Source organism: Ursus americanus, chromosome 27, assembly GCF_024610735.1.
Source record: "Ursus americanus isolate L20-20 chromosome 27, mUrsAme1.1.p, whole genome shotgun sequence".
Classification (NCBI taxonomy): domain Eukaryota; kingdom Metazoa; phylum Chordata; class Mammalia; order Carnivora; family Ursidae; genus Ursus; species Ursus americanus.
In genome coordinates, this window is record NC_142153.1 from 30,743,789 (window position 1) to 30,769,658 (window position 25,870).

The window sequence follows — 25,870 nt, forward strand, 5'->3', positions numbered from 1 at the left end:
TCCACTTTCCAATATCCAATTTTCCTATATCTGGGAATACAGCTTGAAATTTCAAAAAAGGAAAGAAGTGTTAACACACACACACACACACACACACACACACACACACACACACACACACACACACACAGCTAGGGGCACCTGGGTGGCTCAGTCCTTAAATGTCTGCCTTCAGCTCAGGGCGTGATCCCGGCATTCTGGGATCGAGTCCCGCATCAGGCTCCTCCGCTGGGAGCCTGCTTCTTCCTCTCCCACTCCCCCTGGCTTGTGTTCCCTCTCTCGCTGGCTGTCTCTCTGTCAAATAAGTAAATAAAATCTTTAAAAAATTAAAAAAAAAAAAACACAGCTATATCATGCATCTTATTATTGTAAATTAATAAATGTAATGTAAATGACAAGAACATTGGCTGATATAAGTATTAACTTTTATTTTAAAATGCCTTGCTACAGGCCCATATTTTATTGTGCTTTGCTGTATTTCACTTTCTAGATGTTTTTTTAGCAAATTGAAGATCTGTGGCAACCCTGTATTGAGCTTGTCTATTGGCATTTGCTCACTTCATGTCCCTATGTCGCGTTCTGGTAATAGGTACAATATTTCAAACTTTGTCATTATGATTATATTTGTTATGGTGATCTGTGATCAGTGATCTTTGCTGTTCTATTGCAATTCGTTTGTGGCACCACAAACAGCATCCATACGACGGCCAATTTAATCAATGCATGTGTGTGTTCTGACTTCTCCACCCGCAGGCCTCCCTATTCCTGCCCCCCAAACACAGTAATGTTGAAATCAGGGTAATTAATAACCGTACACTGGCCTCTAAGTGTCTAGGTGAAAGGAAGAGTCTCACGTCTCTCACTTTAAATTACGAGCTAGAATGACTGAGCTTAGTGGGGAAGGTGTGTTGAAAGCAGAGATAGGCTGAAAGCGAGGCTCCTGTGCCAAAGAGACGGCCACGCTGTGAATGCAAAGGAAGAGTTCTTGAAGGAAATTAAAAGTGCTGGTCCAGTGAACACATGACGATAAGAAAGGGAAACAGATTTATTGCTGATATGGAGAAAGTCTGAATAGTCTGGATAGAACACCACATTCCCTAAGTCAAAGCCTAACCCAGCACAAGGCCCTGTCTTCAGTTCTCCGAAGGCTGAGGGGAGGTGGGGAAGCTGCGGAAGAGAAGTCTGAAGTCAGCGGAGGTTGCTTGGTGGGCATTAAGGAAAGCAGCCGTCTCCATCACATGAAGGGACAAGGTGAAGCAGCAGGTGCTGATGGAGAAGCTGCAGTACGTCATCCAGAAGATCGGGCTCAGAGAATCCAGGAAGGTGGCTACACTCAACAACAGATTGTCAGTGTAGACCAAACAGCCTTCTGTCAGGAGAAGATACCACCTAGGACTTTCCCAGCCGGAGAGACGTCAATGCCTGGCTTCGAAGCTGCAAAGGACAGGCTGGCTCTCCTGTGAGGGACTAATGCAGCTGGTGACTCTAAGTGGAAGCCAGCGCCCACGTACCATTCTGAAAACCTAGGGCCCTTCAGAATCATGCTGAGTCTACTCTGCCTGTGCCCTGTACATGGGACAACACAGCCTGGATGACGGTACATCTGTCTACAACATGGTTTACTGATTATTTCAAGCCCCCTGTTAAGACTTTTGTTCAAAACAAGATTCCTTTCAAAATATGACTGTTCAGGGGGCGCCTGGGTGGCACAGCGGTTAAGCGTCTGCCTTCGGCTTAGGGCGTGATCCCGGCGTTACGGGATCGAGCCCCACATCAGGCTCCTCTGCTATGAGCCTGCTTCTTCTTCTCCCACTCCCCCTGCTTGTGTTCCCTCTCTCGCTAGCTGTCTCTATCTCTGTCAAATACATAAATAAAATCTTTTAAAAAAAAAAAGACTGTTCATTGACAATGCATCTGGTCACCCAACGGCTCTGATGGAGACGGACAATGAGATGAATGTGGTTTTCATGCCCGCTAACACAGCATCCATTTGGCAGCTCATTGATAAGAGTAATTTTGACTTTCAAGTCTTACTATTTAAGAAATACATTTTGTAAGCCTCTAGCTACCAAGATGGTGAGTCCTCTGATGGCTCTGGGCAAAGTAAACCAAAAACCTTCCAGAAAGGATTCACCATTCTAGTTGCCATTCAGAACATATGTGATTCATGAGAAGGGGTCAGAATATCAACACAAATGGGAGTCTGGAAGAAGCGGATTCCGCCTCCATGGATGACGTGGAGGGTTCAAGTAACCACAGAGGGGGTGGAAGGAGCCAGAGAACGAGAATCAGAATGAGCCTGCAGGTGGGCCTGCACTGTTGTGCTCTCAGGATCAAAGTCCAACAGATGAGGGGTTGCTTCTGTGGATGAGCAAAGATGGTTTCTAGAGATGGAATCTACTCCTGGGGAAGATGCCGTGAAGACTGTTGAAATGATGACAAAGGATTTAGAACATCACATAAACTTAGTTGATAAAGCAGCAGCAGGTTTTGAGAGGATTGACTCCGATTTGAGAGAAGTTCTACTGTGGGTAAAATGCCATCAAACTACACTGCACGCTGCAGAGAAATTGTTCAGGAAAGAAGACTGGATCGATGTGGCAAACTTCCTTGTTGTCTTATTTTAAGAAACTGCCACAGGTACCCCACCTTAAGCACCCACACCCTGACCCATCAGCAGCAGCCATCAGCATGGAGGCAAGACCCTCCACCAGCAAAGGGACTATGACTCACTGACAGCTCAGATGATGGTTACCATTTTTGAGCAATAAAGTATTTTTTAATTAAAGTATATACATTTTTGAGACATAATGCTAATGCACAGTTAATAGGCCATAGTACCATGCAAACATAGCTTTTATATGCACTGGGAAACCAAAAAGTCACTGGACTCACATTATTGCAGTATTTGTTTTATTGTGATGGTCTGGAGCCAAACCACAACATCTCCAAGGTATTTTATTTTAAATGATCCCTTTATTTAGAAATAAACTACCAACGTTAGTGCAGGACTTGGCCATTTGTCATTAAGTGCGACGAGCTCCCAAAACACAGATTAACACTCATCATTTTATGATTGTAAAATATTTACTGAAAGGAATATTTTTTGACTGCCATCCCTGAATGCTACATTTTATCATCCTGAACTCTCAGTGGGCAGAAATACATTAATTTAATCAAAAGTAAGTTAGAATTGTGTATCAAAGCATCTTCACAAATGATCAGAGAGTTTCTCTTGCTACCACTAGATCAACCCTCATCTATTTTTCTAGGCAAAAGATATTCCAGATCCCTGAGACTTTATTTCCAAGAGACATGAACAGTGCCTGAATGCTGGAACATAACAGTGCTGGATCATCTACACTGAAAAGAGTAAGAAATTACTCTTTCATCGCGAGCCTAAGGTCATCAAATCTTAAGTACTGGGAATTTAATCATTATTTGTTGCGTACATCAGTCAGTCAGTCAGTCAGTAACATGGGGACTGATGTAGAACTGAGCCAGTCAAGCCAGAGAGAAAATTATTCCACTGGCATGAATACATCCTTGGGTCACCCCAGCCTGCATCGAGGGAGGGAGGGTGACACCACCCTTGACCTTCACTCCAATCCCAGTACCATCCTGATCAGTGAATTACACTGGTCACTTAACTGTTCTGGGAGCAAGAGGAATAACACAAACCAAATAAGCCTTGTAGGAGTCACATAACCAAATATCACAGCACATACATAAACAACTTATAAATAACAAAGTACAACAGGAGCGGACGCCTGAAATCAGTTTTGCTGCTTTTTTCATATCTGGCTCGGATACTCAGATGACCAATATTCTGTGTGACAATGGAAAAGTATTTTGATTATTTCCCTGATTCTATCAATTACGTATGCTAACAAGAAAAATATAAAATAATGCCAAGAGCAGTGACCACTCACAGTCTTATATCAGTGAGTGTGCCAACACCAGACTTCTGGAAACTTGCAAAATCAACATTTCAAAAACTGAGGCTTCAAATTAAATGTGGATTCAGAAACAACCCTGGCTATGGTCTATTCTCAGTCACTTACTTTACAGATGAAGAAACTGAGGGAGAGGTAGAATTAAGTGAATTTCCTAGGGCAACACAGCTACTTCTGGGAATAAAACCGGAGTCCAACACTCCTGATGTCCTGTGCTCCCTCCAGGATGCCTATGAAAAGGGCCATCAGCCACAGGACACAGTGCTTGCTGCCTTGGTCAGAATGCTAGAAGGGATGACGGCCCAGTCTCGGGTGTATTTCTTACTCCAGGTTGGATGCAGAGTCTTCTCCTGCCCACAATAACAGTGCTTTGTCCTCAGCTGTTTGTTCTGATGGTAGATGGAGACAAGCCAGTTAATTTCTCAACACGTCTGTCTTTCAGCACCCATGTATCATACATTTCCACAGTTCAGGTTTTCATTTATTTCAAATTCAATTATATTTGGATCTTCTAGAAGAGCCACAATCATGTAGGTTCATGAAGCTGTGAAATTGTTTCTACATATATTTCAGAAGAATTATAGAAAACTGTGCTGGAAACATTGATGCAGGAGGTTGGAATTTCTTTCAAAAGTCTCTTAATTTAAACAGTTGGTGGCATGAGAATTTATACATAACTGCCTTTTAAAATAATTTCCTAATGATTTCAAAGAAGATAATTTGCATTTATTTCTACTAAGTCAAACAATATTATCTGAGGAATAAAATGGCATGTGAATTGTCGGCAGAGAATAATCTCTCAGCAAAACAGCAAAACATCCACCAGGAAACACATCTGCACTGGAGGGCAGATACACCCTACGGCTCCAATGACATAGATATGGAGCACATGCCATTCTGTCCTGAGCAAGCATCCATGGAACACTTAATATAAGGCTTGCTACATTGATACTTACAGTAAATGGTTGCTGTGGTTAAGACTGTCAAATACCTTTCTTGTAATTTTCTGAATAATTCTCGAGCTTGTTTGCAATTTTATATTCAACTTCATACTAAATGGTGCTAGGTTTCCAAAATTCCTATTTGGAATAAAAAGTTATCAACAGTCTTTGAATTTACTTATCATTCCTTCATTCAACAATACCTACTGTGTGGCAATAACAATGCTAGGAGCTAGAGATACAAGAAATATTTGCTCCTTAAAGATAATGTCCAAAGCAGATTCAGACTAAAGACTTCAAACTTCTTACAGGAGTACCTAGAAACTCCACTGCAAGTGTGAAGAGAGAAGCACTCAAGTCCAAGCTGTAAGTTTAGAGTATGAATGAGAATAACAAAATCAAGGACCCATTCCCAATTTTTCTTTCATTTTCAATTCCTTTGTAAATCAGCTCTGAGCATTAAGATTACTTTGGTCATAAATGTTACCTCCAGAAGAGTGAGGTAACTCTAGTACCAGGGAAACCCTGTCCACATAAGCACAAAAGAACAGATGGCTAATTTCTTCCTCCCAATTATCTATGTACTAACTGAAAAAGAGAATGAACACCTTCTGTACAAAAAAAAAAAATTAACAGACTTCAAAAATACAAAAATATGAAAACAAAGAGGTAAAATTTATTTCTCAGATAAAATAATGAGTCATATAGAAGATCCAAGAGAATCTACTAACAAACTAAGGTAGGTGCCAATATTGCTGGGCACTAACTCAGTAATAACAACGCAGTAGTGTACATAACACAGAGGAGTAACCAACTAGAATAGTCGAGAGATTTTTTTTAAGTCCCCATGAGGAGTTAAAACTGTAAGATGCTTTCTTAAGTATAAATCTAACCAAAGATGCCCAAAATTGAAGTGGAAAAATAATAAACACTATTTAAAATATAAAAGAAATATCAGATATATGGACACATATACTATATTAGTAAATATGATAAGGCTACAAGTTTTCCATTAATTAATGTATAAATTCAAAATGATATGAATCAAAGTCTCAATCGAAAACATAATAAGCAGTTTTCATGTGGACAAATGGCTTAGAATAATTAAAATAATTTCTGAAAGAACAATGGGAAGATTTACTCTACCAAGTATTTTGTTTTGAAAATGTAATAATTAAGAATGTTATTTTTTAATAAATAGACCAAGTTTTAATAAATAGACCAAGGAAACAAACTAGAAAGCCCTGGAAGAGACCCATACCTGTATGAAAAATTGACATGTAACAGTAATATATTTCAGATTGATGAGAAATTGATATACCCAGAAAAACAGATTGCCCATTTAAAGAATAAAATTAGATCTATCATCCCATACCCGAAAACCTAACTATGGGTAAATTAAGTACATAAGTCAGATGCAAACTTTAAAACCTCTAGAAGAAAATAACTGGCACTTTTTATCATATCAAGGTATGGAAGTCATTCTAAAGCAAAATTAGGGGCGCCTGGGTGGCACAGCGGTTGAGCGTCTGCCTTTGGCTCAGGGTGTGATCCCGGCGTTATGGGATCGAGCCCCACATCAGGCTCCTCCACTATGAGCCTGCTTCTTCCTCTCCCACTCCCCCTGCTTGTGTTCCCTCTCTCGCTGGCTGTCTCTATCTCTGTCGAATAAATAAATAAAATCTTAAAAAATAAATAAATAAAGCAAAATTAAAAACCAAAACTGCAAAACAGAAAGAAGTAGGTTTTAAATTTTAACTAAAATTAACATTTTTAAACAAATGGATGACAATAGACACTATAAAACAGGTTACAAAAGAAGTCAGAGATGACAAGGATTAGTATCTTAAATAATAAAGAATGTCTATAAATTAATCATAAAAAGACAAACCAATAGAAAAATGAGCCAAGGGTAAGAAGAGGCAATTAACATAAAAGGAAATACAAAGAGTCAATAAACCTTAGAAAAATATGTGCAAGCTCATTAGTAATCAAGAATTTAAAAACAAACAGAAAAATACAAAGATACTCTATTCCACAGGCTCAGGATGCCAAAATAGTAAAGTCTTAAAACAGCAATTGTTGAATAAGAATGTGAAACAAAAGGGATTCTCCTACAATGACAATGAGGGAATACCACATTTTACATCGAACTGAAACTAAAGTCAAGTTGAAGATTTTCTTACCCTGAAACTCAGAGATTCTTTCTACCTCAAGATATATCCTAGAGCAGGTTCCCAGACTTTAGCTTGGATCAGAAACACTTGGGGTGCTTGTTAAAACCCAGATTTCTGGGCCTCATAAGCAAAGTTTCTGACTCAGGAAGTCTGGGGCAGGGCTCAATAATCTGCAATTCTAATAAATTCTCAGGTGATGCTGATGGTGCTGGACCTGGGACCCCACTTTGAGAACCACTGCCTAAGAGGAACACTGTACAAAAGTACATGGGAGCTATTCACTGCAGCTCAGTCCTGCAATACTGAAAACTCTGGAAACAATATACATGCCCTAAATCACACTGAGGAAGGAGAAACAGAGTCATTCTCAAGAATGCAATAATCATGCAGCAATTTAACATTTAAGGCTAAACACAGCCATACACATAGATCTTCACCTGCAAACACCTGCAGAACAACTCTGCATATTATTTGTGGATGCATAAAGATGTCATCTACAAGAAAAACATGCTTGGGAATACACAAACCAGATGCATGACAGAGACTAGCTCCAGGGTGGGAACACAGTAATAGGATTGAAGTAAAACGGATCCCTGAAGAACCACATCCTTAGCACTTTCTTAGAAAAAGCAAAGTATGAAACATACTTGGCATGACATTAAGATTTAATAAATATAAGGAGTAGTACAGCGGCAAGTGTTATACTGTTCTCTATGCATAGGTGTACCCTTGAAACAGTTTATAATAAGATGAAGACAACAATATATTAACTGTATAAGAATTAACTGCACAGAAGTAAATGAATGCTTTATAAAAGCATTGTATTTGGATAAAACCTATGTCAGAGCACCAACCCTTTGACTTTGCAGCTAATGTAGAGCTTCTCAACCAGTGATTCCCTCATTTGGTCAACAGCTAGACATCTGCTGTCTGCTAGGCCTGGGCACCTGGTCCTCCAGGAACTCAGGTATGCCCAGAGCCAGGTGCACTGGGTGTCTGGCAGGGAGATGGGGTAAGAACTGCAGCATACATATAAAGACGAGCTTTTAGTTGAACCTTATAAAAGAGGGGCGATCTGTCAGGTCCAAGGGGAGAGCAATCACTGCTAGCAGAAGAGACATACGATGTGAAGCAGTCAGGGACAGGTGAGTTGTTCACCTGAAACCCAGGTTCTGATATGGGGGCCACTGGGATAGAAAACAGCAGATGACACAGCAGACTGATAAATAAAGACAATCGGCAATTCACACCATTGACCCAGCTGTCAGGCCCAAATCCCCAAAGTCACCCATGATTTCCCACTTCCCGTCACACTCACATCCAATGAATTCATCATGCAATTCTGCTAGCTAGCAGATGAACCCAGAAAGGGACCCTGTTTCCCACCTCCTCCACCCATGCCTGCTGTAAACCATCACCTCTCCTCTGCATTGGCACAGGCTGCTGTCTGGTCCCTGGGCTCACTCTGCTACAGTCTCTACTCTGCAGAAAACAGCTGAGGGATGCTGCCAAATGTGAGTCAGACCTTGCTCCCCGCCCAAAGTGAGCCAACAGCTGCCCATCAAAATGAAAGCAAGACTCAGCCTCTTTCCTGTGTCCTGGAAAGCCCTGTGCCATTTGGCCTGGGTCACCTCCCCCCTCACTCACTTTGCTCCAACTATTCTCTTGCCACATCACAAGATGCCACCTCAGGGCCTTTGCACCTGTGGTTCCCTCTGTCTGGACTATTCATCCACCATGAAAGATCTGCAGGATGCAGGCTCTCACCCAGGTCTCTGCTCAATGCCACCTCTGCTCAGTGAAAGAGGCATTTCTATCCACAATGCCCTCATCCCTCTCTTTACCTCTTCTCCTGTGTTATCCTTCCTTGACAAAAATTACTATTTTGTGTAATATCATTCCATTATTTGTTCACTTATTCTTTGTCTCAACAACTAGACTTTAAATGGGGGATTTACCTGCTGGTCATCATCACGAGGAAGCATGCCTGGGACATATATAAGACAAAGAAATCTTTGTGGAATAAATGACTGAATTAGCATTTATTATGTTTACATTTTTGCAAAAAAATAAAAACAAAAAATGACTTAAACACAAGGTGATGATTTATGGATTGAATAAAGGAAGAACACCCATTTACCTTTTAGCTAAATCACTGAGCAAGCACTCTGCAAAAGGTTCAGTGAAAATAGGCAGCCTTACAGGTTCACTACAGGCCTTACAAAGCTATTTACTCCATGACGAGTAATATTTATTCCATTAGGATGGAAAAGCCAAGGTGATAAATAGTTAGAGAATCTTGGAGACGTCTTTGAAGTCCAGGACTGTCTTTATTTTAAACCACAGCAAATCAGTCAAGAAGACTTGCCATTTGATGGTATCAGTGGCATTAACAGCAGCAATGAGTCGTTGGTGATTAAAGTGATTTTTCTGCAAAACCTGGGAAGTCATCCCAGAGCCCCATTCTAATTTCTAACCCAAGGATTTGAAAGTTTACCTAACAACGGTCACTTGAAATGTTGTGGCCAGGGCTGCTTCAGGAACAATGGAAAAGTCCTACAAGCCATTATAGAATCTGCATCAAAAGGGAAAAAAAACATCAGGAAATATTTACCCTTCCTGGTTTCTTTAATTGGGAAAAAAACAATCTAAAACAAAAACCAGGGGCGCCTGGGTGGCACAGTCCTTAAGCGTCTGCCTTCAGCTCAGGGCGTGATCCCGTGATCCCGGCGTTCTGGGATCGAGCACCACATCAGGCTCCTCCGCTAGGGCTGCCTCTTCCTCTCCCACTCCCTCTGCCTGTGTTCCCTCTCTTGCTGGCTGGCTCTCTCTGTCAAATAAATAAATAAAATCTTTTAAAAAATAATAATAATAATAATAAAATAAAATAAAACGAAAACCAAATTTAGTATGGAAAAAATCATCTTGGCTATAATAACTTTATTTTTATCACATTAATGCTTAAAAACTACCAAAAAAAGGCAAAACCTCAATATTAGAAATACTCTGAGGGACACTTGGGTGGCTCAGTTGGTTAAGTGTCCAACTCTTGAGTCATAATCTCAGGGTCATGAGATTGAGCACCTCGTCAGACTCCACGCTCAACAGGGAGTCTGCTTAAGATTTTCTCCCTCTCTGCCCCTCCCCCTGCTTGTCTGCATGCTCTCTCAAATAAATAAATCTTTTAAAAAATTTTTAAAAAAAGAAATACTCTGAGAAGCGTCTTTGAAGCCCCACCTTCCCCATGTTTATGTGTGTGACATAACCAGGTCCTTCATCTTAGATCTGTGCACACCCTTCCTGTCCCGGCGTCCATCTCCAGTCGGGGCCAAGAAGGAACCTTGTCACCCTTGCTGCTGAACACCCAGGACCCTGGATAAAATCACAGGCAGGAACAAACACGGAGTAACCCTGGGATCCTGGCACCACTTCAGACTTGTCAATGCCATCGTCACCAGGGGAAGTCAGGTGCCCTGATGCCAAGACCCTGTCACCAGATTCACACATCCAAGGAAGTAAGCTGGAGTCAGATCAGGAGGCTCAGATGTGTGGTCACTGCCTAGAGGACTTCTGAGTTGCAGCAGGTACGCTAAGCCCTGACGTCAGACACCCTATGTTCAAACCCCAAGTTCTGCCACTAACCAGCTCTTCTTTTTAAGTCACATTAAAATAAGTGTGTAAACCAATCTTCTCAAGAGAGACGATGCTTAGAGTAGTTTTAGGGTTATAAAAAACTGAGGAGGAAGTACAGAGTTCACATAGAACCCTTCTTTGCCCCGTTTCTGGTTCCCCTCTGATGAACATCTGTGGCTCTGCTGAGCCCACACTGATAACGTTATTCTTGACTCAGGTCCACAGTTTACATCAGGGTCACTCCTGCTGTTGTACATTCTATGGGTTTGGACAAGTGGATAATGACATTATAGTATCACACAGAGTAAGACAGACAGTATCATAAAATAACGTCACACAGAGAAATTTCACCGTCCCAAAAACTTTCTGTGCTCCCCCTTTTCATCCCTCCCTCCTGTAACACTGGCAACCACTCATCTTTTTAGTTTAGTCTGTGTAGTTTTGCCCTTTCCAGAGGTCATATGGTTGCAATCACACAGGATGTGGCCTTTTCAGATGGACTTTTTTGACTTAATGATACGCATTAAGGTTCCACCATGTCTATCCAACAGCCTGATAGCTCCTTTATTTTTAGTGCTGAATAATATTCCATTGTCTGGACAGACCAGAGTTTATTTATCCATCCACCTACTGAAGGACATCTCAGTTGCTTCCAAGTTTGGAATTATGAATAAAACTGCTGTAAAAATCCGTGTGCAAATTTTTCTGTGGATGCATGTTTTCAACTCCTGTGGGTAAATACTGAGGAGTGTGGTTATGGGATCAAATGGTAGAGTATTTTCAGGTCTTCAAGACACTGTTACATTGTGTCCGAAGTGGCCGCTCCATGCTGTGTTCCCACCAGCAGTGAGTGAGGGTCCCCAGTCTCCACAGACTCTCCAACACATGCTGTGGTCCGTGATCTGGATGGTGGCCATTCTCACGGGCATATGGTAACATCTCATGGTTTTAACTTGCATTTCCCTGATGACATATGATGTTGAACTTCTTTTCATATACAGATGTTTACTCAACTTTTACCAATGTATTTTTTCCTGGATGAAATACCCATTCAAATCTTTTGCCCATTTGTTTTAGAGACAGAGAGAGAGTGACTGAGAGTGAGAGTGGGGGGAGTCGGAGGGGCAGAGGGAGAGAGAAAATCTTAAGCAGTCTCCACGCCCAGCCTGGAGCCCAACCTGGGGCTCAATCTCATGATCCTGAGGTCACAGAGTGAGCCAAAATCAAGAGTCAGATGCCTTACTGACTGAGCCACTCAGGCACCCACCCCTCTTTTGCCCATTTTTAAATTAAGTTATTTATTGTTGAGTTTTAAGAATTTTTTGTATATTTTAAATACTAATTCTTATCAGCTGTGTCTTTGGCAAATATTATCTCCCAGTCTGTGCACAGTCTTTTCATTCACTTGACACTACCTGTCACAGAGCAAAGTTTTGTTTTGTTTTTTTTAAAAAAATGAAGTCCAGTCAATAATGACTTCTTTCACGGATCACATGCCTTTGGTGTTGTGTCTAAAAAATCATCAACATAACAAAAGTCATCTGATTTTCTGTTATCTCCTAGGTGTTTTTTAGTTTTGCATTTTATGTTTAGGTCTGCGGTCCATTTTGAGATAATTTCGTGAAGGATGTAAGTATGTGTCTAAATTCATTTTTTTGCATGCAGACATCCAACTGTTCCAGCATCATTAGCTGAAAATCTTTGCTCCATTGTAGCACCCTTGCTAGTTTGTCACGATCAGTTGAGCATATTTATGTGGGTCTTTTGTGGGCTCTCCATTCTGTTCCATTGATCCATTTGTCTATACTTTCACCAAGACCACACGCTCTCAATTACTGTTAGCTATATTTTTAATAAATCTTGAAGTCCGGCAGAGTCTGTCCTGTGACTCCGTTCTTCTCCTTCCTTATTGCACTGGCTCTTCTTGGTCTTGTGCCTTTCCACATAAACCTCAGAGTCAGTGGACGCTATCCACAAAGTAACTTGCTGGTATTTTAACGGAGGTTGCAATGAATCTACAGATAAGCTGTGGAAAACTGCCATCGTACCAAAACTGGGTGCTCCTATCCACGAACATGATGAAACATGAGTCTTTTATTTTGTACTTTCACTTATTTCACAAGGGTTCTATAGTTACCTCCATATAGATCTTACACATGTTTTGTTAGATTTTTTATGTAAGCACTTCATTTTTTGGTGTTAAAATATATGGTTTGTTTTTTTTTTTTCATTTCGAATTCCAATTGTTTACCGCTGGTATATAAGAAAACAGCTGAATTTTTTATATTATCCTTGTATCCTGCAACCTTGTAATAATCACTCTTTAGGTCTGAAAGGGTTTTTTGTTGATTCTTTTTGATTTTCCACAACAATCAAGCCATATCAAGGACAGTTTTACTTCATACTTCCCAATCTGTATACCTCTTTTCCCCTTTTCTTGTCTTACTGCATAATCCAAGATTTCTAGTATGAAGTTGAAAAGGAGCGGAGAAAGGGGGCATCTTTCCCTTGTTCTTGATCTTAGAAAAGACTCTACTTTATCACCATTACATATGATGTCAGTTGTGGGTTCTTTGTAGATTTTCTTTATCCAGTGAGGAAGCTCCTATATTCCCAGTATGCTCAGAGTTTTTATCATGATTAGATGTTAGATTTTGTGAAATGCTTTTTCCACAACTACTGATATGATCATATGACTTTTCTTCTTTGGTGTGCTGACTTGATGGATTCCATTAACCAATTTTCAAATGCTGAGGCAGTTTACCATATGTGAGATAAACCTTCAACTTGCTCCATATGCTTCAGAAATTAGTAACTTAAGTCCTTGCTTTTGCCATTCCCATTCCATCCCCAATCAAATGAAATCAGACTTTCCTCTCGGGCACCAAAAACTTACCTGGGACCTTTGGGGCACCAATCTGACAGGCACTTCTCATTGTTCTCCTCTTGCTGCATCTCTAACATGAGGCACTAGGATACATTCCTACCATCTTGAAACTTATCGCCTGCCTTCCTCAAAATGCCAGCTTCCGGGTTCTCCTTACACCTTTCTGGTCACTCCGTTTTGCTCATTTATTCATTCAACAAACGTTTCTGGAGCTCATACTAGATTTTAGCCTATGTTAAGTGTTAAGCATATAGTTCTGCCCCAAACATACACACCTTGCTAGCAGAGCACCCAAGTTAGTGGAGAACAAAGGCATTGTAGAGAAAATACTCATAACTTGGTATTATGGGTGACATGCTCCTCACCAACAAAGCAGAGTGAAGTTCAATCTCTAATATGTCAGAATGTGATAGTATCTGGACATAGGATCTTTACAGAAATAGTCAAATTAAAATGAGGGTGAACCCTAATGCAGTATAACTGGAGTCCTTAAAAAAAGGAGGGGGGGACATATGAACATGGAGGGAGACATGCACAGGGGGAACAAGAAGTGAAGAGACACAGAGGACAGCCATCTACAAGCAAAGGAGATCCTCCCTCTTAGTCCTTAAAGGGACCACCCCTGATAGCACCTTGATCTTGGACTTCCAGTCTCCAGGACCATGAGACAATACATTTCAGTTGTTTAAACCACTAATTGTGAGGCACTTTATTAGAGCAGCCCCAACAAACCAACACACATGAAGAAAAGCACTGGGCATGGGGCGCCTGGGGGCACAGCGGTTAAGCGTCTGCCTTCGGCTCAGGGCATGATTCCGGTGTTATGGGATCGAGCCCCACATCAGGCTCTTCCACTATGAGCCTGCTTCTTCCTCTCCCACTGCCCCTGCTTGTGTTCCCTCTCTCGCTGGCTGTCTCTATCTCTGTCAAATAAATAAATAAAATTTAAAAAAAAAAAAAAGAAAAGCACTGGGCAGAGTGGTAAGAAAGTGCAAAGTCCAGAGGCCAGAACAGGCTTGTCATTGTCACCAAACACAAGTGCCTCTGCTCACGGATGAAGGACAAAGCAGTGGGTAAGTAGACAGCACACTAGGTGGTTTAGGCCACAGGAGAACATCCTTCTTAGCTATGAGTATGACTATACACCGAGTCCTCCCACCGAATCACTGAACCGGGGGATGGTCTTGGGGACCCCATACAGTTGGATGAAGCGTTCGCTCCAGCTTCCCACTCCACTGCCATGAAAGCTCTACGCACTGAATTTCCTCTTGATAGCACTTACCTGTCACGTTTCATGTGTCATCCCTACGTCATCTCCCCCAGATTTTTACACCACATCTCACCTACATCCGGCGACCTGGTGTCTGGGAACAAGTCCATACACAGCAAACGCGTGACAAGTTTCACCAACATCTGCAGTGGAAATACTTGAATCAATTAGAGGATGCATGATGCAAACAGCATGCAGTGAAATGAAGCCTTCTGTAAAGCCACAGGAGACGTACACAAAGGAAGTGGTAAGCTCGCGGCATTCGGGTTTCCCCAGGAAAGGCTCACGGCAAGCACAAACCCACACTGGGTTCCGGTGGGTATTTTATCCTTTACAAAACTGTGGAAATGGCAAAGATGCTAACATGACAGTAGGTAATATAATCAGTACAAACCCTGTTTGCTGAGAACATAATTCTGTCAGCAATTTATATTAAAGCCTAAGGAGCTGAAGGATTTTGATTTGCTTCTTCACTGTAGGCAGACAATCAATTAAGCTGGTGAGAGAAAGATGAAAATGACCCACAGAATCTTAAGTAGAATGAAGCTGATAATTCACTAAAATTTACAGCCAATAAACAGATAAAAGTCAGAGAAAAGTATGATAGTTTGATTGGATTTGCCATTAGTCTTATCGTCCTGTGAGAAAAGCCGATCTAAGATTTCCAGCAGAAGGTCATGGTGACTTCATTACATGCGAGATGGAGGCCAAGGAAGCAGATGACAAAGCCCGGGTACCATCAACAGTGTGTCCTGTTCAAACTCCCAGATTCAGGGACACAGAACAGACAGGAACGTGTTCAATGGGACAGAGCAGGGTGGGAGAGAAAGGCAATTCCAGCATCCCATCAAGTCGAACCGCAAAACCATAAAGTGTTGAGACTGGCTGTAAGAGTACTGGCTCCCGGCACAGGCTGGCGAGAGGGGAGTGCCGGTTCCACTCCACGCGGAACACTGTGGTCTGAAGGGGGTGAAGGCATACGTGTGTGGGCATCGCCTACAGCTCGGCACAGCAGTGAGGAGATCATGCTTGGAGCCAGGCCCACCTGCCGCAAACTGTAGCTCCCCATACGCAAACGGAGTGGCCTGAAGAAAGCAATGGAACCTTCCTAAGACTCAGTGTCCTTGATAACAACAGAGGGATCGCAGTAAAGACACCTGAGGGCATGCACACAGTGTCACTAGTGAACACCAAGCCCGTGCTAGACAGTCACAAACCGTGGCTCCCGGCACAGCCCAGTGTCTGCTGGTGTGTTGCAAGCATCATGTGGTCAATACACTTTGTTAAACGAATGGGGGAATCCACACACCCTCCCACCCACTGCCACGGATGATACACAAACATCTGCAAACCCCCTGGTAGTGTGTCCGAATCTTTAGGTAGATGGAGGAGGAAATACGGCGTGCTCCTACAACAGGGTGCTGGACTGACCAGTCCTGCAAAGCCCACAGACCCCTTCAGAAGAATGTGCGCAAAGGCACATAACAAAACACACACAAAACAGTCATACTGAAATCGTCAAATATGTCTAATCGTGAGGTACTAATACAGGAGGTTTATTAGCACATCAAATGATCCCACAGCAGGTATGACACTGACACGAATTTCAAAGCGTGGATGAACTTACTCCTTCATAGCTAATGCACCAACACCGACCCAACGAGAACCACCTTCTGCCACTCCTGGTGAGAGGCCACGGTGCTCTTACCTACGCTGTGGCTGCCTCCACTGATGAGTAGAGGAAATGCAAGCTCCTACCAGAAGCTACTGGGAAAAGGACGGTGTTTCTCCTGTTCAAGTCCATAGGGCCACATGAGTTCTTATCTGCCAACCCAGGAGGGGTCTGTGTACCCCAGTTAAGAACCCATGCTCTAATTAAAGCACCATGTCTTCATGCTCCTGGAACCGTTTCAAGGGCCTTAAGCAGGTGGTTTTATGTCTCATCTACCTTTGCATTTTTCGTTAACATTACCACGGTATCGTATGGATCAGCCAGGGTCCCGGTGAAATCACTGGGACCATCCAGGGAATGACATGGAAAGGTGTGGTCAGGAAGAAGAAAAGGGCAGAGACAGGGTTGGGCCAGGGCAGTGACTGTCACCAGCCTGGGACCTGAGGGACCGACAGCTAGTCTCTCTCAGATTCCTTACCTGCAAACGGAGGGATTAACTGAAATGCAGTGTATGTGGTAGGCACCACGCAGCGCTCCCCAGAAGATGCCTTTGACAAGGTGACCACAGACTCAGTGACCCATCACACCTCATCCCACATTTTAGAAGATGAGCTGAATTATCTGGATGACATGCAACCCACCAAATACACAGGATGTCAGGATAAGGTTCCAATAACACGCCTGCCTTGCAAGACCCCGATGATATGCACTGCCACACAAGGATGAAGCCAGAGGCCCAGACTTCTAGAAAGGCTTTCTATATTAAAGCTAACAAAGTATCAGTCACAACGCTTGATAAACTAGTGGTTCTCAATCAGTGAAACAGTAGTCCATAAAAATCTATACACAGCCACCCAGGTGGCTCAGCCAGTGAAGCATCTGCTTTCTGCTCAGGTCATGATCCCAGGGTCCTCAAATCGAGTCCTGCATCAGGCTCCTTGCTCAGTGGGGTGTCAGCTTCTCCTGCTTCCCTCCCCTGGCTTGTGTTCTCTTTCTCTATCTCTGACAAATAAAAAAAAATCTTTTAAAAATTTTTTTAAAATCTACACATAGCCAAGGCCCTTGAAATTTACTTAAAAGTTAAGAACATACATCCCTTTGAGAAATCACTGCCTATCCTACCAAGTATCTTGATGATTTCTGACAGACAGACGACATTTAGCAAAACCAGCCGCTCCTCTGAGCGTCACTATTAACAAAAATAAAACAGTAGCCAGTGTGTTACAAACAGATCTTATGTGCTCTGAAAGGAACTTTCTAAAGTATTAAGAAATTTGCTAAAAACACTAAAGCAAACACGCAAAGATTACTCAGGACAACGATTATATGTTCAGACATACGATCTTTACCAAGTGAGGGCTGCTAACTGAATTTCCTAAGAGCAATCAGGAACACACCCAAAGCAGGAAGATTCTTCGTCACCAAGGCAGCACCAATTGTCCTGGGCTGCTGCAAAATACAATAAATAAATTTATCTAACTCAACTAATCACTTAAGGGAGTGGAAGAAAGGTCACTGGAATCCTGGCAGTGATGGACTCCCTCCAGCTTTGAAATTAAAACCTTGGCTGGATCACCAAGATTAGTTTTAATATATGCATTTAAACTTGCCTGCAGTGGAAAGTCACTGCCATGTGACAATTTCCACCCTATTGATTTTTTTTTTTTATTAAGGCAAAGAGAAAGGTTAGTAAAACAAAATAAATCCCGGAAATGTGTCCTGAAAACCAAGTGGGGGATAAAGTTATAAACCTATACCTGAAGAAAAACAAAAACCCTTTGGGCTCAAACATAATAGGAGAATTTTAATAGCTTTTTCTTTAGGCTTCCTGCAAATGTGAACATCTGCTGCAGAAAGATACAAAGAAATCTATATTTTAAAAAATGTCGTTTTGATAGAGAAACCCCTTCTGGAATCTAGAAAGTGTATCTTCATGCTGCTATAAAATAATTTGTAAAATAGATAAAGCCCAATGATGCACATATTGGTTTCTGTAGGAGTCTAATTTCATTACTTATGTTTAATAAAAACGTCAACATTTACCTGGATTATAAAACAACAAACGTACTTCATATGCGCGCACACCCACATACTTACATATGCTAACATACAAACGTTCAAGTATTAGCTGCCCTGTCCTAAAATATTCTTGAATACTTATCTTTAGCTTTCTGTGAAACAGTAAAAAATGGTAAAAAGTTCAATGTGATTTTTTTTCTTAAAAAAAATGTAACTTAGAAAATAAAATTAAATTAAAGGTGAAATGACAGGATGACAGGAGCAACCTTTGACTTCTAGCAACAGATGAAAAGTTTAAAGAAACTGTCGACCCAAATTCTTCATCATCTCCTTCCATGAAACCAACCCCCGTTGGAGAAATAAGACAGTTTGATACCAGGAATATCAAACTGACAGACGACAGCAAGCCCCTTCAGAGTGTGACAGACATAAGTGACTGCCCTGCATTCCTGCTGCAAAATCACACCTGTTCACTGAGCATTTTCATGGGCTCCTGTCAGAGGTCACTGGCAGGACCACTGTTCTGCTAAACACAGAAGGAGGGTTTACAGTGGGGGAAATGCTGCACCAGCAGTCAAGGACAGAACACGCAAGGTTAGTGAGAAATGAGCATCCTACTTCCCGCTCCGCCACCCTGCCCTCTGGCACTCAGACTTTATTCTCTACACAAACTCCCTGGAGGACAGTGATCCCATGTCCTGAGGCAAGAAAACATCAGAACACACAGGAAACATCCTGCTGTTCCCAAAATGCAGGAGTAACCTCAAAGATGCTGGGCACTGAACTAAAATGACCAAGAGCCAGCATGAGGGGACAGGGGGTTTCAGTGGGCAGGCTGTGGCCCTCAGGAGATCAAAGATTAATAATGATGATGATGATGATGATGATGATGATGATGATGAAAGTAGAACAAGGTAAGTCTATATAAAAGCTTGACTTGATGATGAAATTCAGGTATGAAGAATTAATTTAGTGTTTTAAGAATACAACCGAATACCAAGATAAATGTAACTAAATATCCACTTATTGGTTTTAATACAAAGAAACAAATAGGTGTGTGATGATACTGTGTTTCTTCTGGTCAGCATTAGTCTGTTCCTAAGGAACATTACATTCTTCTTCATTCTTCATTTTATCTTTGAAAGCGGAAAAGGAATAAAACTTTAAGACAAGCAGATGCTGTAAAAGCAGGGACAGTATAAGAATGGAAAGGATCAGCCAGGAGGGGTCACATACAATTCGCTAGAAAGGGTCTGATGATTTAATGGGGAATGGTTGTCACAAAAGGTTTACTCCAAAGTGACAAATTAGCCAAATCTCCTAGGAGCTAAGCACACAGACCCAGTCCCTGTCTCCTAGGAGATGAAACCTCAAACAATCCTCCTACATGTAAGGGTTTTTGTTTTTTGTTTTTATAAGATTTATTCATTTATTTTAGAGAGAGAGAGAGCAAGTGTGCACAGAGGCAGAGGGGGAGAGAGAGAATCTCAAGCAGAGTACCCTCTGAGCACAGAACCCAGCTCGGGGCTTGATCTCATGACCCGTACTGAGATCACAACCTGAGCCAAAATCAACACTCAGACACTTAACTGACTGAGCCACCCAGGCACCCTGTAATGGAAGTTTTAAAAGAAACATACATTTTTAGTAATAATAACAGACCAGGTCAATAGGTCATAAGAAATACAGGATTCCAAACCTTTAAAAAAATACCATATTCCTGGAAATAAAACCAAGTCTTCAAAAAAAACTAAAACCACATGAAAACTTGGGGCATTAGGGTCCGATGACACAAAAGAGAATCACTTGATTTTATAAAAGGGACTCACTCGGCTGGATAGCAATGGTTTTCCTGAACTATTCTAATCAACAGAAGCAGTCCCCAAAACCAATATCCCCTTACCTGCCTTGGAGGCTCATGGGAGACAAGATGCCTCCCTTCACAGTCCGGAAAGATTGTGACCATTGTAACATTGTAGGGGCATACGTTCCAAGATTACAACAAGTTATAAACCTAGAATACTTAAGAGGAAGAAGAATTTTCTTAAAATGTTTAATTAAAAGTATAATATTCTACAGTAACTTAAAATATAAGGGTTTTTACCCTTATAATCATATAATCATTATACCCTATATGATCACAGTGGTATTTTGTCTGTGTTCATCAGTAGGTTCAGCTTAGGAGAAGGAAGAATGAACTTAAATATTTACAACTGTCCGGACACTTCTTAAATTGATATTTCAATGTTCACAAACATCCTGGTAAAACCTGTTATGCAGTAACTAACCATACAATCTCCAAGCATATAAGGATAGGCGGCCTATGTGATGCTACAATAAAAATTAATTATTTAATAAATGCACAAAATTAGTTGAGCCATAAACAAAATAAAAATTCAGTAAGTAGTCCCCCTGAAAACTCTATGCAACATGAAAGAATCTATGAAGAATTCATAAGTTTTCTCTTCCCAAGACTCTGACCAGCTAGACACATCCACACTGCAAACATACATTTAGAATAAAATAACTGTGAAAGTATTTGAAATACACTGACGTGCTGAAAAATATTTCTAAAAGATAAAAAAGCCAGTGATTGATATGCAATGCAATAAATAAAAAAGCCTCAACAAATCTCACATCTTACAAAAAAATAATCAAAAATAGTAAAAAAAAAAAAATAGTTAAGAGACTTAAATGTAAAATTTAAAACTATAAAACTTTTTGAAGAGATCACAGGACGCAGTCATTGTGGCCTTGCGGCAGCCAGAGTTCTTACAACAACCCTAAAAGCACAATCCATAAAAGAAAAATGATAGACTGCACATTATTAAAATTAAAATATTCTGTTGTTCAAAAGACACTGTTCAGAACAAAACAGACAATTTACACCTGGGAGAACAGATTTGCAAATCACGGGCCTGACAAAAGACGCGTACCCAGAATACACACGGAAACATTAACATACAAACTGCCCATTTGTCTAAAATATTTGAAGACACTTCATCAAAGAATAAAGATGGAGAGTAAACATGTGAAAGAGGCTCAATGTCATTAGTTATGGGGGAAGTTTGGGGAAAAGCTGATGAGAGACACCATGAGAAAAGCCAGGAGAAATACACACAAGCCCACCCACAGTACACGCCGACCCGACCCAGCCGTGCAGAGCAGGCAGCAACCCCAAGCCACAGGCACTGGCTCGCCCTGCCGGGAGGAAGGCGCAGACACCCAGGGAAGCAGTTTGACGATTCTCAGGAAGCCGCACACACACTTCCCATTCAACTGGCCATCCCCATCCTTCTACGGAATGAAACACCCATGTGAAATAAAGACCCACTTTCACATGAGAGCCTGCATGTGAGGCTTACAGCAGCTTTATTCACGACAGCCCGAAGCTGGGAACAGCTCACATGTCCTACAACAGAACTGACGGAGATGTGAGTGCATTCATACAACGGAACACTACTCAGCAATTTCCTTTAAAGGAACGGTGGTGCACACAGCAGCATGGGTGAATCTCAGAGGCCTTCTGCGAAGTGAAAGCAGCCAGGATCAGAATGAACCACACTATGTGTGCAGCCTTCTGGAGAAAGCAAACACACAGGACGGAAAAGAGACCGGCAGGTGGGTGACGCGAGAGGGCAAAACACTCAGGACTGAAGAATGCTGGAACACAACCAAAATAACATTTTAAAGGAAAGTTTGACCCCTCAAGTATTCATATTAAGTAGAAAAAGCAGCTTAAAGAAGCCAGGCATCCAACCACAAAAGCTGCAGAGTGAAAGGCAGAAGAGAAAATAACAGAAATTAAACTGAAAAAAAAGTGCACAACAGAGATGATCCAACAACAGCAAAAGGCAAGTTCATGAGAAATTCCAGCCAGAATTATATAGAATAAAAGAAGGGGTCTATAAATTATATGTCAATTCAGCTGTTATTAGAATTGTTCTTAGTTATTAAAAATAAAAGGCAACAAAAGACAATATCAATGAAAAGGAGAACATAACTAAAATAACAAAAAGCTCAAACAGATCCTAAGAGACATTAAAATTCTGTCAGCAAATTTGAAAACTAAGGTGATACAGATAAGTTTAGATAAACACAATTTCCCTGAAGTGTCTCAAGAAGAAACAGAAAACCTGAATATTCCTAAAATCATTATAGTTATTGTCCGTGATTTTAAGCCTACCCACAAAGAAAACTCCAGGCCTATGTGGTTTCAATCAGAAGTTTTACCAAATATCTAAGGTAAAAGAATTCCAGGAGAAGAGGGAAGATGGCGAAGGAGTAGGGGACCCTTGAATTCAGCTGGATAGCCAATAAAATCATTCTGAATTGTGAATTCAACCCGAGATCTAAGGGAAAAATTGCTGACGTTCTACAAACAGAAAACTGACCACTGTTTGCAAGGTAGGAGGTGCAGAGAAGTGAATCCGAGGGGATATATGGGAAGATAAACCGCGGGGGGAGGGAGCCTCCGTAAGCCAGCTACTGGCAAGTGATAGAGCACCGGGGCACAAAATCGGAACTTGTAGAGGTCTGCTCCAGTGAGGGATGTCCCTGCCTGAAAGGTGCTCAGATGGCAAAGTGCGACAGAATCCTAGGTGGGCCAGTGTGGTTTCGAGATCCCTGGGGTCACAGAAAGAACAGGGGTGCCTGAGTACAGCAGAGTTCCCAGGCATCTCAGCGGGGAAGCCAGCTGCAACCCGATAGCCCAGGAGGGGGCTTTCAGCTCTGTCCACAGCAGGATTAGATGACTGCTCTCCAACCAGGGGCCCAGCAAATGACAGAACAGCTGAGTCCCTACTCCTTCCCCAGAGGAGTGGCACAGGTGGGTGCAGGATGGGGCAACTGCTCCCAGAGCAGAGACCTAGAAAGCAGGAGAGCGGCAGGGAGACCCCCTCTCCCTCTCCTTCCCTCCCCTGGGAGGATTGGTGTGTGTGTGCACTGCAGGAGTCCACAGACATCTATGCACACAAAAGTGACTGTTTTTCCCTGAGGGCACACTGAAGAGTGGGGGCCATGATAGTTCAGCTCCAAGGCTGGAGATCGGGCACAGACATTTTTTTTTTTTCACCCTCTAAACCTGCAGGAAAATCCTTCAAAGAACACAAGCCACACAGTGCAACCAGAAACAGCTTACACTGAGGCAGGCCTCCTGGCAAGAGCGGTGTGACTCCGCCCAGGCAAAGACATCTGAGAATCAGCACAGCAGGCCCTTCCCCAAGAAGAGCAGCATAAACATCAGGTGAACACCAAGTTTATGGATCACACAGAATTGAAAAACTCCTACTCTATGGAAAAACACTATATAGACCTCAAGGCTTTTTCTCATGAATCTTCAGTCTTTCGGTTTAAAATCTTCTTCTTTTTTTTTCTTTATTCCCTTTTCAACGAGCTTCTTATTTTATCAAATCTTTTTTTAAGTCTTTTTTCCAATTTTCATTTTTACATTTACATTTTATATATTCTTCATTTTTGGCTTCCTTTCACTGTATTCAATTTTATTTTGGTATATATATAAATTTTTCTTTCTTTACAATTTTGGGATCGAGTGTCTTCTAACAAATAGACCATAATACACCCAGGACCGAGTGTATCATGGTGTTCTGTCTACTTTTTTATTATATTCTTTTTTTCCCTTTTTTTTTCTTTTTTCGTTTCTGATCTCTTCTGATTTCCCTAGTACATATTTTGCTGGGTGTCATGGCTGATATGTTTATTATTTTTTTTATTTCTATTTTGTTCTCTCATTCATCTATTCTTCTCTGGACAAAATGACCAGAAGGAAAAATTCCCAGGAAAAAAAGAACAAGAGGAAGTACTCACTGCCAGAGACTTAATAAATATGGATATTGGTAAAATGTCAGAGCTAGAATTTAGAACAATGATTATAAAGATACTAGCTTTGCTTGATTAAAACATAGAAGACACTGGAGAATACCTTTCTGGAGAAATTAAAAAAACTAAGATCTAATCAGGTTGAAATAAAAAAGGGTATTGCTGAGAAGCAATCAACAATGGAAGCTCTTATTGTTAGGATAAATGAGGCAGAAGAGAGAATCAGTGATATAGAAGAGAACATTATGGAGAACAAAGAAACTAAGCAAAAGAGAGGGAAATAATTACTGGACCATGAGGGGAGGATTTAAGAGATCAGCAATACCATAAAGTGAAACAATGTTAGAATAAATGGGATCCCAGAGGAAAGGTGGGGGGGAGTTAGTACGAGGCAGAAGGTATATTTGAGCAAGTTACAGCTGAGAACTTCCCTAATCTGGGATAAGAAACAGGCATTCAAGATGGAGGCACAGAGAAACCCCCTCAAAATCAATAAAAATAGATGAACACCCCAACTAATAATAATAAAGCTTGCAAATTTCAGAGATAAAGAGAAAATCCTGAAAGCAGCTGGAGACAAGAGGTCCTTAACCTAGAAGGGTAGACACATTACACTGGCAGCAGACTTATCCACAGAGACCTGGCAGGCCAGAAAGAGCTGGCATGATATATTCAGGGAACTAAATGAAAAGAATATGCAGCTAAGAATACTTTATCCAGGGGCGCCTCGGTGGCTCAGTCACTAAGCGTCTGCCTTCAGCCCAGGGCATGATCCCAGGGTCCTGGGATCGAGCCCCGCATCGGGCTCCCTGCTCCACTGGGAGCCTGCTTCTTCCTCTCCCACTCCCCCTGCCTGTGTTCCCCCTCTCACTGGCTGTCTCTCTCTTTCCAATAAATAAATAAAATCTTAAAATAAAAAAAGAATAATACTTTATCCAGCTATGATGTCATCCAGAATGGAAGGAGAGATAAAGAGCTTCCAGGACAAAAAGAAACTAAAAGAATTTGTGTTTACTAAACGAGCCCTGCAAGAAATATTAAAGGGGCTCCTAAAAGCGAAGAGAGTGCCCAAAAGTAACATAGACCAGAAAGGAACAGATACAATATACAGAAACATGGATTTCACAGGTAATAGAATGGCATTAAATTCATATCTTTCAATAATTACTCTGAATTTAAATGGGCTAAATGTTACAATCAAAGGACACAGGGTATCAGATTGGATAAAAAAACAAGACTCGTCCATATGCTGTATATAAGAGACTCATTTTAGATCCAAAGACACCTCCAAACTGAAAGTGAGGGGATGGAGAACAATTAATCATGCTAACAGACATCAAAAGAAAGCTGGGGTTGCAATCCTAATATCAGACGAATTAGATTTTAAACCAAAGACCGTAGTAAGGGGTGAAGAGGGACACTAAATCATAGTTAAAGGATCTATCCAACAAGAAGATCTAACAATTGTAAATACTTA

General features: G+C 41.4%; 1 long non-coding RNA gene across 1 annotated transcript in view; it reads right to left on the reverse strand.

Annotated features, from left to right (window-relative positions):
- Positions 1 to 25,870, reverse strand: part of LOC123801247 (uncharacterized) — a 245,616-nt gene that overhangs the window by 107,784 nt on the left and 111,962 nt on the right. The window lies entirely within an intron of this gene.